Raw genomic sequence first — 12,490 nt, forward strand, 5'->3', positions numbered from 1 at the left:
ATTCTCTGTTTCTGAGAAGTGGCTAGGTTTGAAGGCACTGCTCGCATTCATATGCCTTTTTCCATGTCTGATTTGTCACAGATCAAACAGCATCTGGGATCTTTCTCTGAAAATCCCCCTCATTATCTCAGGGAATTCCTGGCACATAACCTAATCCTTTAATTTAACTTGGCATGATATTTATATAATTCTAACTTCCACCCTCACCCCGATGAAAAAGAGTGCTCAGCTTAATTAAAATGAATATCCAAGCTGAGTATATTCAAAAGGCCTTTATGTTTTTCTCTTCATAAATCTTGTTTTCCTGGAAAAGGTTTTTTCCCAGTTAACTGAATTACTTTTGTCCACTTTGTCTTCCCATTCTTGGTGCATGTATGAAGAACACTAAAATGACTTCTGGTGTCCTGGGACTCATTGGGAAAACAGAAAAGGCACCAAAAATCCTGTTTCAGGAAAAATCTGTTTTCCTCACAGAACCCCTGGAATTAGAGGTGGATAAGTACTTCTCAAAATCATCTTTGTCTTCCAGCTATACTTGTTTATTAGGCCCTGGAAACTGTTTTCCTAGCCCTGTTTTGTTTTGTTTTTTTCTGAGATGGAGTCTTGCTCTGTCACCAGGTTGGAGTGCAGTGGCACGATCTCAGCTCACTGCAACCTCCACCTCCCGGGTTCAAGTGATTCTCCTGCCTCAGCCTGCCAAGTAGCTGGGACTATAGGTACATGTCACCATGCCTGTAGGGAGACTCCCTGAAACTATTGCTATAAAATAAAAGATGAAATGCTCCTAATTATTGTAAATACAAAATGGCATGCAGGATTGTGTAAAGGCAATGCCAGGTTGGACTGCCAGAACGAGCCAACAGTGCATGATGTGCTTCCCCCCACAGAGAGCCTATGAATGGACGTGCAGTCAGAGAGGTTTCACATCACCGATTCCTGTAGGGAGACCCCCTGAAACTACTGCTATGGAATAAAAGATGAAATGCTCCTGATTATTGTAAATACAAAATTGCATGCAGGATTGTGTAAAGACAATGCCAGGTTGGCCTGGCAGACAAGCCAACAACGCGCGATGTGCTTCCCCCTGCAGAGAGCCTATGAATGGATGTGCAGTCAGGGAGGTTTCACATCACCAAGATTCCTATCCCAGAAAAGCAGATGTTCATAGCTCTGGGAATGGAATGCGACCCTTGTGGGGAGCCTATAAATGGACGCATGAGGGGCGCCTGTCCATGTGGATAAGATAGGGCTATAAACGCCCTCATCTTGCCACGGCTCTTCTAGGCCTCTTTAGGGTTAAGGCATACTCCCTTCAGAGAATTTGTGGTCTAACTGGTTGTCTAGCTTCACATCCTGTTTCTATGGATTGTTTGTAACCAGCTTTTGCTGCAACTGTTACTGCTGATTAATATCTTGCTAATCATAGGTTATGGAAAGACTGTGTTTCTGTTTTAAGGCTCTGTTAGAAATTACTGATGCACACACTATATTGTAAATTCTTATCTCTGTATACTGTACTTCTGCATACAGATGTTATGTTAAAGAATTACTTCATCCCCATGTGACCATCTCACCTCATAATCAAATGACCATAAATCCTTCACTAACCTACCCCTGCCCTCACTAAACTTAATAATAAATGCTAGTATATTCAGTGCATTGGCAGCACCATGCGACCAGAAGGCGGTGACCCCCCTGGACCCAGCTTTCACTATCTTGTGTGTGTCTATTATTTCTCAACCTGCCGATCCGCCTGGGAACAAAGAGAGAGCCCTGTTGCATTGTGGGATGCTGGCCAGGTCCCGCAACACACGCCCAACTAATTTTTGTATTTTTAGTAGAGACGGGGTTTCGTCATGTTGGCCAGGATGGTCTCAATCTCTTGACCTCGTGATCCACCTGCCTTGGCCTCCCACAGTGCTGGGATTACAGGCGTGAGCCACTGTGCCTGGCCCCTAGCCCTGTTCTTAAAGGGCCTCACCCGAAGGCCAATAATCCAATTGGGTAATTAGCCAAAAAAAAAATTATAACTATTGGATCTTCTTCTGGTTGTCTGTGTGTGGCTATATATGTGTTATGTGTGCAATGTCTATTTTTAAAAAGCTCTAATTAATTGGCCTAAGAAAAATAAGTGCTTAAACCAAATATTTTTAAGGGAAAAGTAAAAGCCATGGAAACTTTCAGTTCACATGACTTTAACCTTTAAAACTTACTGGCACAGTAAGATTAGAAATGTCTTAAGAGTTGCCACCATATATTTTTATTTGCATTTATCGATCAAGCAATTTTATACTTATCTCTGCCAAATACTATAAGGTATCAAAATTTGTCATAGAGGCTACAAGACTATAACTCAGCCCAAACAGAATAATCTTTGCTTGTGTAATTTTTTTAACAAATGAAACATTAATATTGGTTTAATAAAGATAGCTACATCTTGAACTATTTAGTGAAATGCCCTAACTTCTAATCTTGTGGCCTTAGGCAGTCTAGTCCACAGACATGAAGGAAGTTTGCTTTGGCAAAGGACTATCATCATCTTTAATATTAAAGAGAATTTATATAAAAAGTAATTTTTTTTTCTTTGAGACAGAGTCTTGCTCTGTTGCCAAGCTGGAGTGCAGTGGTGTGATCTTGGCTCACTGCAACCTCCATCTCCCGGGTTCAAGAGATTCTCTTGCCTCAACCTCCTGAGTAGCTGGGACTATTGGCACATGCCACCACGCCCAGCTAATTCTTGTATTTTTAATAGAGACAGGGTTTCACCATGTTGGCCAGGATAGTCTCGATCTCTTGACCTCATGATCCACCCACCTCAGCCTCCCAAAGTGCTGGGATTACAGGTGTGCGCCACCACGCCCAGGCAAAAAATAATCTTATATGGTAAATTCTTGTCCTAAAGTAAATTAACTGGTTAAGGAAAGGAATGTTTACAACAAGTCAGAAATTCGAGGCATGTGAGAGATTGTCTGAAGGTCACGAAAAATTTTATAAAAGGCAATTTATGCAAGAAATGTACAATTTAAAAGTGATTAGGCCTCCTCAATGCTTTATAAAATGCCACTAATAAGCTTAGCTGTACAATTTGCACGGTTTGCAGCTAGGTAAGACCTAGGACACATTTTTACCTAGATTAAAAGGTTAAAGAATTGTTTTAAGTTGAATAAAATAAAAATGAAGGGTTAAGCGAGTTTTGAAAAGTTAATTGTAAAGGAAATTCTGTAAATTGAGCATTAAAAGCACAATGGGTTTTTTAAAAACACTAACCTGCTCTTTTACAAAAATTATACAGGGTTAAAAAAAGGTCTATAAAAATCTTACCTTACGGTCAAACATTAGAATGAGGTACATGTGTCTAAAAGGTTTTATTAAAAATTGAGTTTAACATTAATAGCATACTAATATAAAGGTAAAACTTGGCTTATTTGGTATAAAAGCATACAGGAAGCACTGTCAGATATAAAATAGTGTTTGGTTTTCTTTGGACTATATTTGTATAAATATGTTATTGGTATGTGTTCCAAAGTTATGGGAGACTCATAATTCTGATATCTTACTGTACATTATCAGTAATAATTACACTATACATTATCAGTACAGTAATAATTATAATTGTTATGTTCAAATTATTGTGTGACACAAAGGTAACTGTGTCTTTAACTTTGGCTACCCTAAAACTTTTTGTCATCCATAAACAATTCTTGTCTGGTTTATATAAGTGGTTTTATAACTGCTGTGAAGCTCTAACAGGTGCCCTTGAATGAAGGATTTTGATAAAAAGTAGGACAGGAATTAACTGCATGAACTGAACTAATAGGGAGACTAGAGTGATCTTTTTGATGTTTTGTTTAAAATATTGCTAATCCTTTGTTTTGCTTTTCAAAGTCAAATAAACTTTCCTTTTGAGCTACTGACAGCTTTTAAAATTTAGTATACTCCCATGAACAAAATTTGGAGCATACTTGTTTCTCTCTACCTGATTTTCTCCAGAATTTGGAAACTATCTGTGAGTATTCTTAAGTTATGGCAATATAGTTACATATATAAGTTCAATACGAATCTGTTTTCTTTTACAAGAGGACACAATTGGAAAAACTGGTTATTTTTACCAAGGCTTTGAATGGAATGGTGTGCTTTCCTTTAAGGAATCAAACTTGACTTATGAAGCTAATAAACCCCTTTGGAAACTGGCCTCATATTTTGTGTACACAGTCCCTGTACAGGGTTTCTGACCTGTGATAAGTAAAGAATGTCACTTTCTGACAGGCCAGGAACCCCAAGTTATCTTGGAACCTCAAGAGGAGATGAATTCACCCAACTCATAGGTATTTGATGGTACAAATCCATGGCTGGGCTTGGCTTTAAAATGGTCTTATCAGACTCCAACTATGGAACAAAGTTCCGTCAAAGCCAATTTAAAAGGCCTATGTCCAGGCATGGTGGCTCACGCCTGTAATCCCAGCACTTTGGGAGGCCAAGGTGGGCGGATCACCTGAGGTCAGGAGTTCAAGACCAGCCTGGCCAACATGGTGAAACCCTGTCTCTACTAAAAATACAAAACTTAGCTGGGCGTGATAGCAGATGCCTGTAATCCCAGCTACTTGGGAGACTAAGGCAGGAGAATCGCTTGAACCCGGGAGGTGGAGGTTGCAGTGAGCCAAGATCACACCACTGCACTCCAGCCTAGGGGACAGAGCAAGACTCCATATCAAAAAAAAAAAAGAGGCCTATGTAACAAATAATTATTCTTGCTGTATTGTATGCAAATAATTAAACCAAGTATAATAAAGCAAACCAGTCCTACTGTGATTTGTCTTTTAATAAAAATGGGAAACTGGAGAAAGAAAATTATGTTTCAAAAACTATTGCACACCTGTTGCTAAATTCTAGTGTTGCCTAATGTTCTTCAATTTTTATTATTTTCTACTGTTTAAATTACATTCCAATACCCCCTACCTCACCAAATACTTCTTGTCATTCCTACCTCTCTTTTTAAGCCAAATATTAAAACTTTTTAATGGAAATTATTTACTATGCTACCCTTGGGGGAATGCTTTACCGACTCTACTATTTGCAGTAGGACTATATACTGTAGCACCCTTAGGGTGGAATAGCAGACAGAATCTCAATTACTGTAGCATTTTGCTTAATTATTATCCTCGTAGCAGGAATAACAATTACTAATAGAAAATAACACATGGGCCTTTCCAAACATGCATCTCTGCCTCTTATTGGGTGAGAAATGTTGTTTCTATCTCAACCAGTTGGGTCTAGTATGAAACACTGCTATATAATTTAAAGAAAGGGCTAAAAAGCTAAAGGAATACCAAAACAACCAAATAGATTATTGGTTTGGGAACAAAATAATAGCATGGGTCATCCCATTCTTGGGCCCTTTCCTAATAATATGCCTAGGACTAATGTTCTTACCCTGCCTACTAAACCTTTTTCAAAGATTTTTAACTGACAGGATCATGGCCATTTCACAGACAACTACTCAAAAACATCTAGAGATGGCATTACTCCTACAGTCACTCTGAGACCAGAAAACTCTCCCACCCCTTGTCCACAGGAAGTAGCCAGAAAGAACACGCCATCCCTCGTCCTTTTTATAACTATACGGTCTGGATTGACAGAGCAGGAGCATCACCATCTTGGACAAGCACTGCCATTTTAAGGTTCATCTTGATCAAAAACTGCCTAAATCCAAAGTGCATCAGCCTAATGGCTAAGGTCAGCATGACCATAAACCACAAGTGACATCTCCAACCAGAAACATTCCAACCATAAGATAAGCCCCTCTCCAACCAGAGACACGCCAGCCCCGAGATAACCTCCCCTCCAGCTGGAGAGATGTCTCCCCTCCGACCAGAGACATTTCAACCCTGCCACAAACTTCTCCCCCACACAGAAACATTCCAAGCCTGTGATAAGCTCTCTTATCCTAAAACCAATAGAAACTCTTAGTCTGTAAGAGAGAGCACTCCTGACCAAAATCGGCCAGAAGCCCCTCTCAGGTTTATTCTCCAAAATAAACCTGTCTTTGACTGTTGAGCCGCTTTTCATGTTTCTTTCCTTTTTAACTCTTACAGGTAGAAAATAATTACATGCCTCAAAATTAAAGAACATCCTTCTAAATGACCATGGTCCAAATATATTCAAAATGCATAATAGAAAATTTATAACTAGTAAGGAAAATACATATTAAACTTGTAGGATGCAGCTAAAGCAGTGCTTACATGGAAATTTCTGGCTTTCAGGGTATATATGAGAAAGGAGAAAGACTGAAAATATTTTATATAAAAAGTGATTTTTAAAAATAACAGAGAAAATACCTAATTAAACCTTTAACAGAATAAAATAAAAACTAAGAATGAAAGTACAAAATAATTCATTACACAGTAGGGTTAACAATAATGTAAATTTCAAAATAGCTAGAAATATTGAATTTTCTCATCATAAAGAAATGATAAATGTCTAAGGTAACAGATATGCTAATTACACCAATTTCATTATTACACATTATAAACATATATCAAACATCACACTATATCCCATAAATATGTATAGTCATTACATGTCAATTAAAAATAAATTTTCAACATTAATAGATGTTTAAATTTTTAAAAAATATTTAAAAATCAAAGACAAAAGCTGGTTCTTGAAAGGAATAATAAAATTTATGAATATCTAGCAATATTGATCAATATTAATAGGGAAAACAAAAATTGTAAGTATTAGTTCCTATACATATTTTCAAAACAATGAGAAGGTACTAAGGAACAACTTTATGGCAATAAATTTGAAAATTTAAGCAACATGAGAAAACACCTTTAAAAATACAATGAAAATATTTTTGGGTGGAGCAAGATGGCTGAATAGAAAGCTCCACTGATCATCCCCACTGAAGAAACACCAAGTTTGACAACTATTTACACAAAGGCAGCACCTTCATAGGAACCAAAAATCAGGTGAGCATTCACAGTGCCCCGTTTTGACTTCTTATTGCTGAAGAGGGTAGGAAAGACAATCTTGAATTGCTGACATGACCCTTCCCCCATCCCACCTGGCACAGAGAATCTGCGCACTTGGGAGAGGGATAGTGCAGAGATTGTGAGGTTTTGCATTGAACTCAGTGCTTCCCTATCACGGCAGAAAGCAGAACTGGGCTGTGCTCACCTGACACCTGCCCAAAGAGGGAGCATCAATAATCTGCTGCCTACAAGAAATGTACTTCACCTATAAAGACACACAGAGACTAAAAATAAAGGGATAGGAAAAGATATGCAATGCCAATGGAAACCGAAAAAGAGCAAGAGTCACTATACATATATCAGACAAAATAGATTTCAAGAAAAAAAGAAGAGACAAAGAAGGTCATTACATAATGATAAAGGGGTCAATTCATCAAGAGGATATGACAATTGTAAATATATATGCACCTAACACTGGAGCATCCAGATATATAAAGCAAATATTATTAGAGCTAAAGCAAGAGATAGACTCCAATACAATAATAGCTGGAGACCTCAACACGCCACTTTCAGCATTGGACAGATCTCCCAGGCAGAAAATAAAAAAGAAATATCAGACTTAACCTGCAGTATGGACCAAATGGACCCAAAAGACATTTACAGAACATTTCATCTAATGGCTACAGAATATACCTTCTTTGCCTCAGCATATGGATCATTTTCAAGGACAAGACCACAAAACAAGTCTGAAAACATTCAAAAAACTGAAATAACATCAAATATCTCCTCTGACAACAATGAAATACAACTAGAAATCAATAATAAATGGAATTTTGGAAACTGTACAAACGTGGAAATTCGACAATAAGCTCCTGAATGGCCACTGTGATCAATGAAGAAATTAAGAAGAAAATTGAAAAATTTCTTGAAACAAATGGTAATGGAAACACAACATACAAAAACCATGAGACACAGCAAAAGCCATACTAAGAGAGAAGTTTACAGATATAAGCACTGTGAACCCCCAAAATTTGAGACAGGTCTCAGTTAATTTAGAAAGTTTATTTTGCCAAGTTTGAGGATGTGCACCCATGACACAGTGTCATGAAGTCCTGATGACATGTGCCCAAGGTGGTCGGGGCACAGCTTGGTTTTATACATTTTAGGGAGACATGAGACATCAATCAATGTATGTAAGAAGTAGATTGATTCCATCCAGAAAGGCGGGGACAACTCAAAGCAAAGAGGGGACTTCCAGGTCACAGATAGGTGAGAGACAAATGTTTGCATTCTTTTGAGTTTCTGACAACCCTTTCTAAAGGAGACAATCAGAATATGCATCTATCTAGTGAGCAGAGGGATGACTTTGAATAGAATGGAAGGCATGTTTGCCCTGAGCAGTTCTGGGTTTGAATTTTCCCTTTAGCTTAGTGATTTTGGGGGTCCAAGATACTTTCCTTTCACAGCACCTACATCAACAAAAAGGAAAATCTTCAAATAAACAACCTAACAATGCCTCTTAAAGAACTAGAAAAGCAACAGCAAACCAAACCCCAAATTAGTAAAAGAAAAAATAACAAAGATCAGAGCAAAGATAAATGAAATTGAAATGAAGAAAATACAAAAGATCAACATTTCAAGAAATTGAAATGAAGAAAATACAAACAACAACAACAACAACAACAAAAAGCTGGTTTTTTGAATAGTTAAGCAAAATTGACAAACCTTCAGCAAGACTAAGGAAAAAAGACAGAAGACCCAAATCAATAAAACCAGAGATGAAAAAGGAGACATCACAACTGATGTCACAGAAATTCAAAGGATCATTAGTGGCTACTATGAGCAACTATATGCCAATAAATTGGAAAATCTAGAAGAAATGTATAAATTCCTAGACACACACAACCTACAAGATTGAACTATGAAGAAATCCAAAGCCTGAACAGACCAATAAAAAATAACGAGATTTAAGCCACAATGAAAAGTCTCCCAGCAAAGAAAAATCCGGGATGTGATGGCTTCATTGCTGAATTCTACTCAAGCTTTAAAGAGCTAATACCAATCCTGCTCAAATAGTTCCAAAAAGTAGAGAAAGGGATACTTCTAAACTCATTCTACAAGGCCAGTATTACCCAGATACCAAAACCAAAGACACATCAAGAAAAAGAGAACCACAGGCCAATAACGCTAATCAATATTAATGCAAAAATCCTAAAAAAAAAAAAAAAAAAAAACTAGCAAACCAAATTCAAAAGCATATTAAAAAGATCATTCATCATGACCAAGCAGGATTTATCACTGGGATGTAAGGATGGTTCAACATATGCAAATCAATCAGCGTGGTACATCATATCAACAGAATGAAGGGCAAAAACCATGTGATCATTTCAACTGATGCTGAAAAGGCATTTCATGAAATTCAACATCCCTTCATGATAAAAAAAAAAAACTGGTATAAAAGGAACATACCTCAACATAAAAAAAGCCGCCATATATGAAAGACCCACAGCTAGCATCATGAATGGGGAAAAACTGAAAGCCTTTCCTTGAAGGTCTGGAACACGACAAGGATGCCCACTGTCACCACTGTTATTCAACATTGTATTGGAAGTCCTAGCTAGAGCAATCAGACAAGAGAAAGAAGTAAAGGGCATCCAAACTGGAAAGGAAGAAGTCAAATGATTATTGTTGACTGATGATATTACCTTATATTCGGAAAACCTAAAGACTCCACCAAAAAACTATTAGAACTGATAAATTTAGTAAAATTGCTGGGTACAAAAATTGGTAGCATTTCTATATGATAACAGTGAACAATCTGAAAATGAAATAAAAAAGTAATCCCATTTACAATAGCCACAAATAAAATAAAATACCTTATAGAATGGCTGCTATCAGGAAAATATAAGATAACAAATGTTGGTGTGGATGTGGAGAAATGGAGCCCTTGTACGCTGTTGGTGGGAATGTAAATTGGCATGGCCATTATGGAAAACAGTATGGAGATTCCTTAAAAAATTAAAAATAGAACTACCTACTAACTAGAACAATTAACAACTCCACTTATAAATATATATCCAAAGGAACTGAAATCAGGATCTCAAAGAGATAACTGCACTCTCATGTTCACTGCAGCATTATTCACATAGCTAAGATATGGAAATAATCTAAATGTCTGTCGACAGATGAATGGATAAAGAAATTGTGATAGACACACATACACAGACACACACACACACGGGAATATTATTCAGCCTTAACAAAGAAGAATATCCTGCCATTTACAACAACATAGATAAACCTGGAGGACATCATGCTAAATGAAATAAGCCAGATGCAGAAAAACAAATACTGCTTGATCTCTTGTAAGTGGAATCTAAAATAGACTCACAGAAGCAGAGAATAGAATAGTGGTTGCTAGGAGCTAGGGGTAGGAGGAAATGGGAAGACGTTGGTCAAGGAGTACAAAGTTTTGTTAAGAGTTGAGGGTGTCCAGGTTCTTGGCATCTTGAAAAAATTGGACAAAACGTACAAACAGAGCAAGGAAGGAACGAAGGGATTTATTGAAAATGAAAGTACACTTCACAGTGTGGGAGAGGGCCCGAGCATGGGGGCTCAAAGGCGTCGTGACAGAATTTTTAGGAGTTTAAATACCCGCTAGAATATTCCATTGGTTGCTTCGGGTATGCCCTATGTAAATGGAGAGGATGAAGTGAAGTTACGAAGTCATTTACGGTGTACGCCCGATGGAGAGAATATTTCCAGTTATAGCTGAAGTGTGAATCGCCCTTATGTTCCTGGCCTTCAGACCCTATTTACCTGCCTCAGTTTCAGTAACGAAAGTGAATAAGTTCTGGAAATGCAATGTACAACAAACAATATGACTATCGTTAACAGTATTGTATTTTATACTTGAAATTTACTAAGCAGGTAGATCTGATGTGTTCGCACCACAAAAAAAAAGAAAAGAAAAGAAATGATAACTGTGTGAGATGTAGATACATTAATTAGCTTGACTGTGGTGATTACTTCATAAGGCAAGTGTATATCAAATCATCAAGTCGTATACCTTAAATATATACAATTTTAACTGTCAATTTTTTTAAAAAAGGTGAAAAATCACACTGTTTAGAGAATTTTCTATAACACGCACACTATTTACTGCAGGAATTTGGTGAAAATATACGAACACCCTCTTAGTCTTTCTTGGGAAACTCTTGCATTAAATCCCTTTTACGGACAGCCAGCAGCTAGATTTAGCAAACCTTTATCAGTTCTCTGTGGAAACAACTTACTGAAAATTTAGTTTTACCTTCTTTTTTTCACGACAGACATTAAGGCGTGAACCAGCCTTGGCTCTAATTTTCCATAGCCTCTTACAGTGTGGCCAAGATTCCCTACGTTTCTCTCTTCCGAATTTACTTTAATTTCCATCACCTCAGTCCAACTTTTTCTGCTGTCTCTACTCGTCCCTCTGCACCCTCTTACTTCTCCCTTTCAAACCACTTAGTTTCTGGTTCAATTCCCTCTTGTTTTCACCATCTACTTTCTCCGTTAAACCTCTCTCCTGCCAGCTTCCTCTCCCTAGAATCCCAGCCTTACCTGCAACAGTTCCTTTTAACGGACCAAGGACGAGAAACCACTCCCCGGATGGGGTGGCGGCCAACAAACCCACGAGGCAGGGCTCCCTCCTCCGAAGAGCATTTTCCGACCTAGTCTCCAACGCCCACTTTCCTAGCAGTCACCAACCAAGTCTTTCCAGAAGGCAGCTGCCTGAAACATGGGCAGCCGGAAGGCTGCAGCAGGACGCTCTCCTGCTGTTCGGGAGACGCTCCTGGCCCCTGCCAGCGGCGCACAAACCAGGCCCTACTGGCGCTCTGCCCCGCCCAAGTGGTGATTCCCCAGAATTTTCCCCGGCGAAGTGGCGCCTTCAACAAGTCTGAGGGCTGTCTTAATGGCCTGCACCTGCGGCGCCATACTCACATCATTCGTTTAAGGCCTAAAAGGCTCTTCCTTTCCAGGCACCTCCTAGTGTTCACCTGCACGGAGCAGCACGCTCCCCACGAGGAAAAGCCCTTTGTCCAAGATGACTGCTACTATCACGGTTATATGGAGCCCCAGCCCCGAGTCTCTGGGAGTTCTCAGCACCCCTTTGGAAAACTATGGAGGGATGCACAGATACAGATAACCAAGCAAACTTATGAAATCGAGCCCATAAGGCATTTTACCACATATGTTCGAACACCAGATAAGATAGGATTCAATTGTCGCCATGAAATTGGCTTAACAAAAGAGGAAATACAGTTGACGCTTGAACAACGTGGATTTGAACTGTACAGGCCCACTCATGTGCGATTTTTTCAATAAATACAGTCGGCCCTCCGCAAACGCAGATGCAGAAAATACAGTATTCACAGAATGTGAAACCCACATATATGGAAAACCAACTTTTTGTATACACAGGTTCTGCAGGGCCAACTACAAGACTTAAGTATGCATGGATTTAGGTATACATG

At 38.5% G+C, this 12,490-nt stretch overlaps 1 protein-coding gene across 2 annotated transcripts in view; it reads right to left on the reverse strand.

Moving 5' to 3' along the window:
- The window catches only part of LOC100989288 (disintegrin and metalloproteinase domain-containing protein 20), a 32,175-nt gene extending 20,340 nt beyond the window's left edge, over positions 1 to 11,835 (reverse strand). The window contains exon 1 of one of the 2 annotated variants that reach the window (XM_055097742.2): positions 11,577 to 11,835. The gene's annotated coding sequence lies outside the window, so the exon portion shown is untranslated. Of the gene's footprint in view, positions 1 to 11,286 lie in introns of both variants that reach the window. The other variant, XM_008977832.4, reaches the window with a different exon arrangement.
- Positions 11,836 to 12,490: the final 655 nt, after the last annotated feature.

This window comes from Pan paniscus, chromosome 15 (genome assembly GCF_029289425.2).
Source record: "Pan paniscus chromosome 15, NHGRI_mPanPan1-v2.0_pri, whole genome shotgun sequence".
Lineage (NCBI taxonomy): Eukaryota > Metazoa > Chordata > Mammalia > Primates > Hominidae > Pan > Pan paniscus.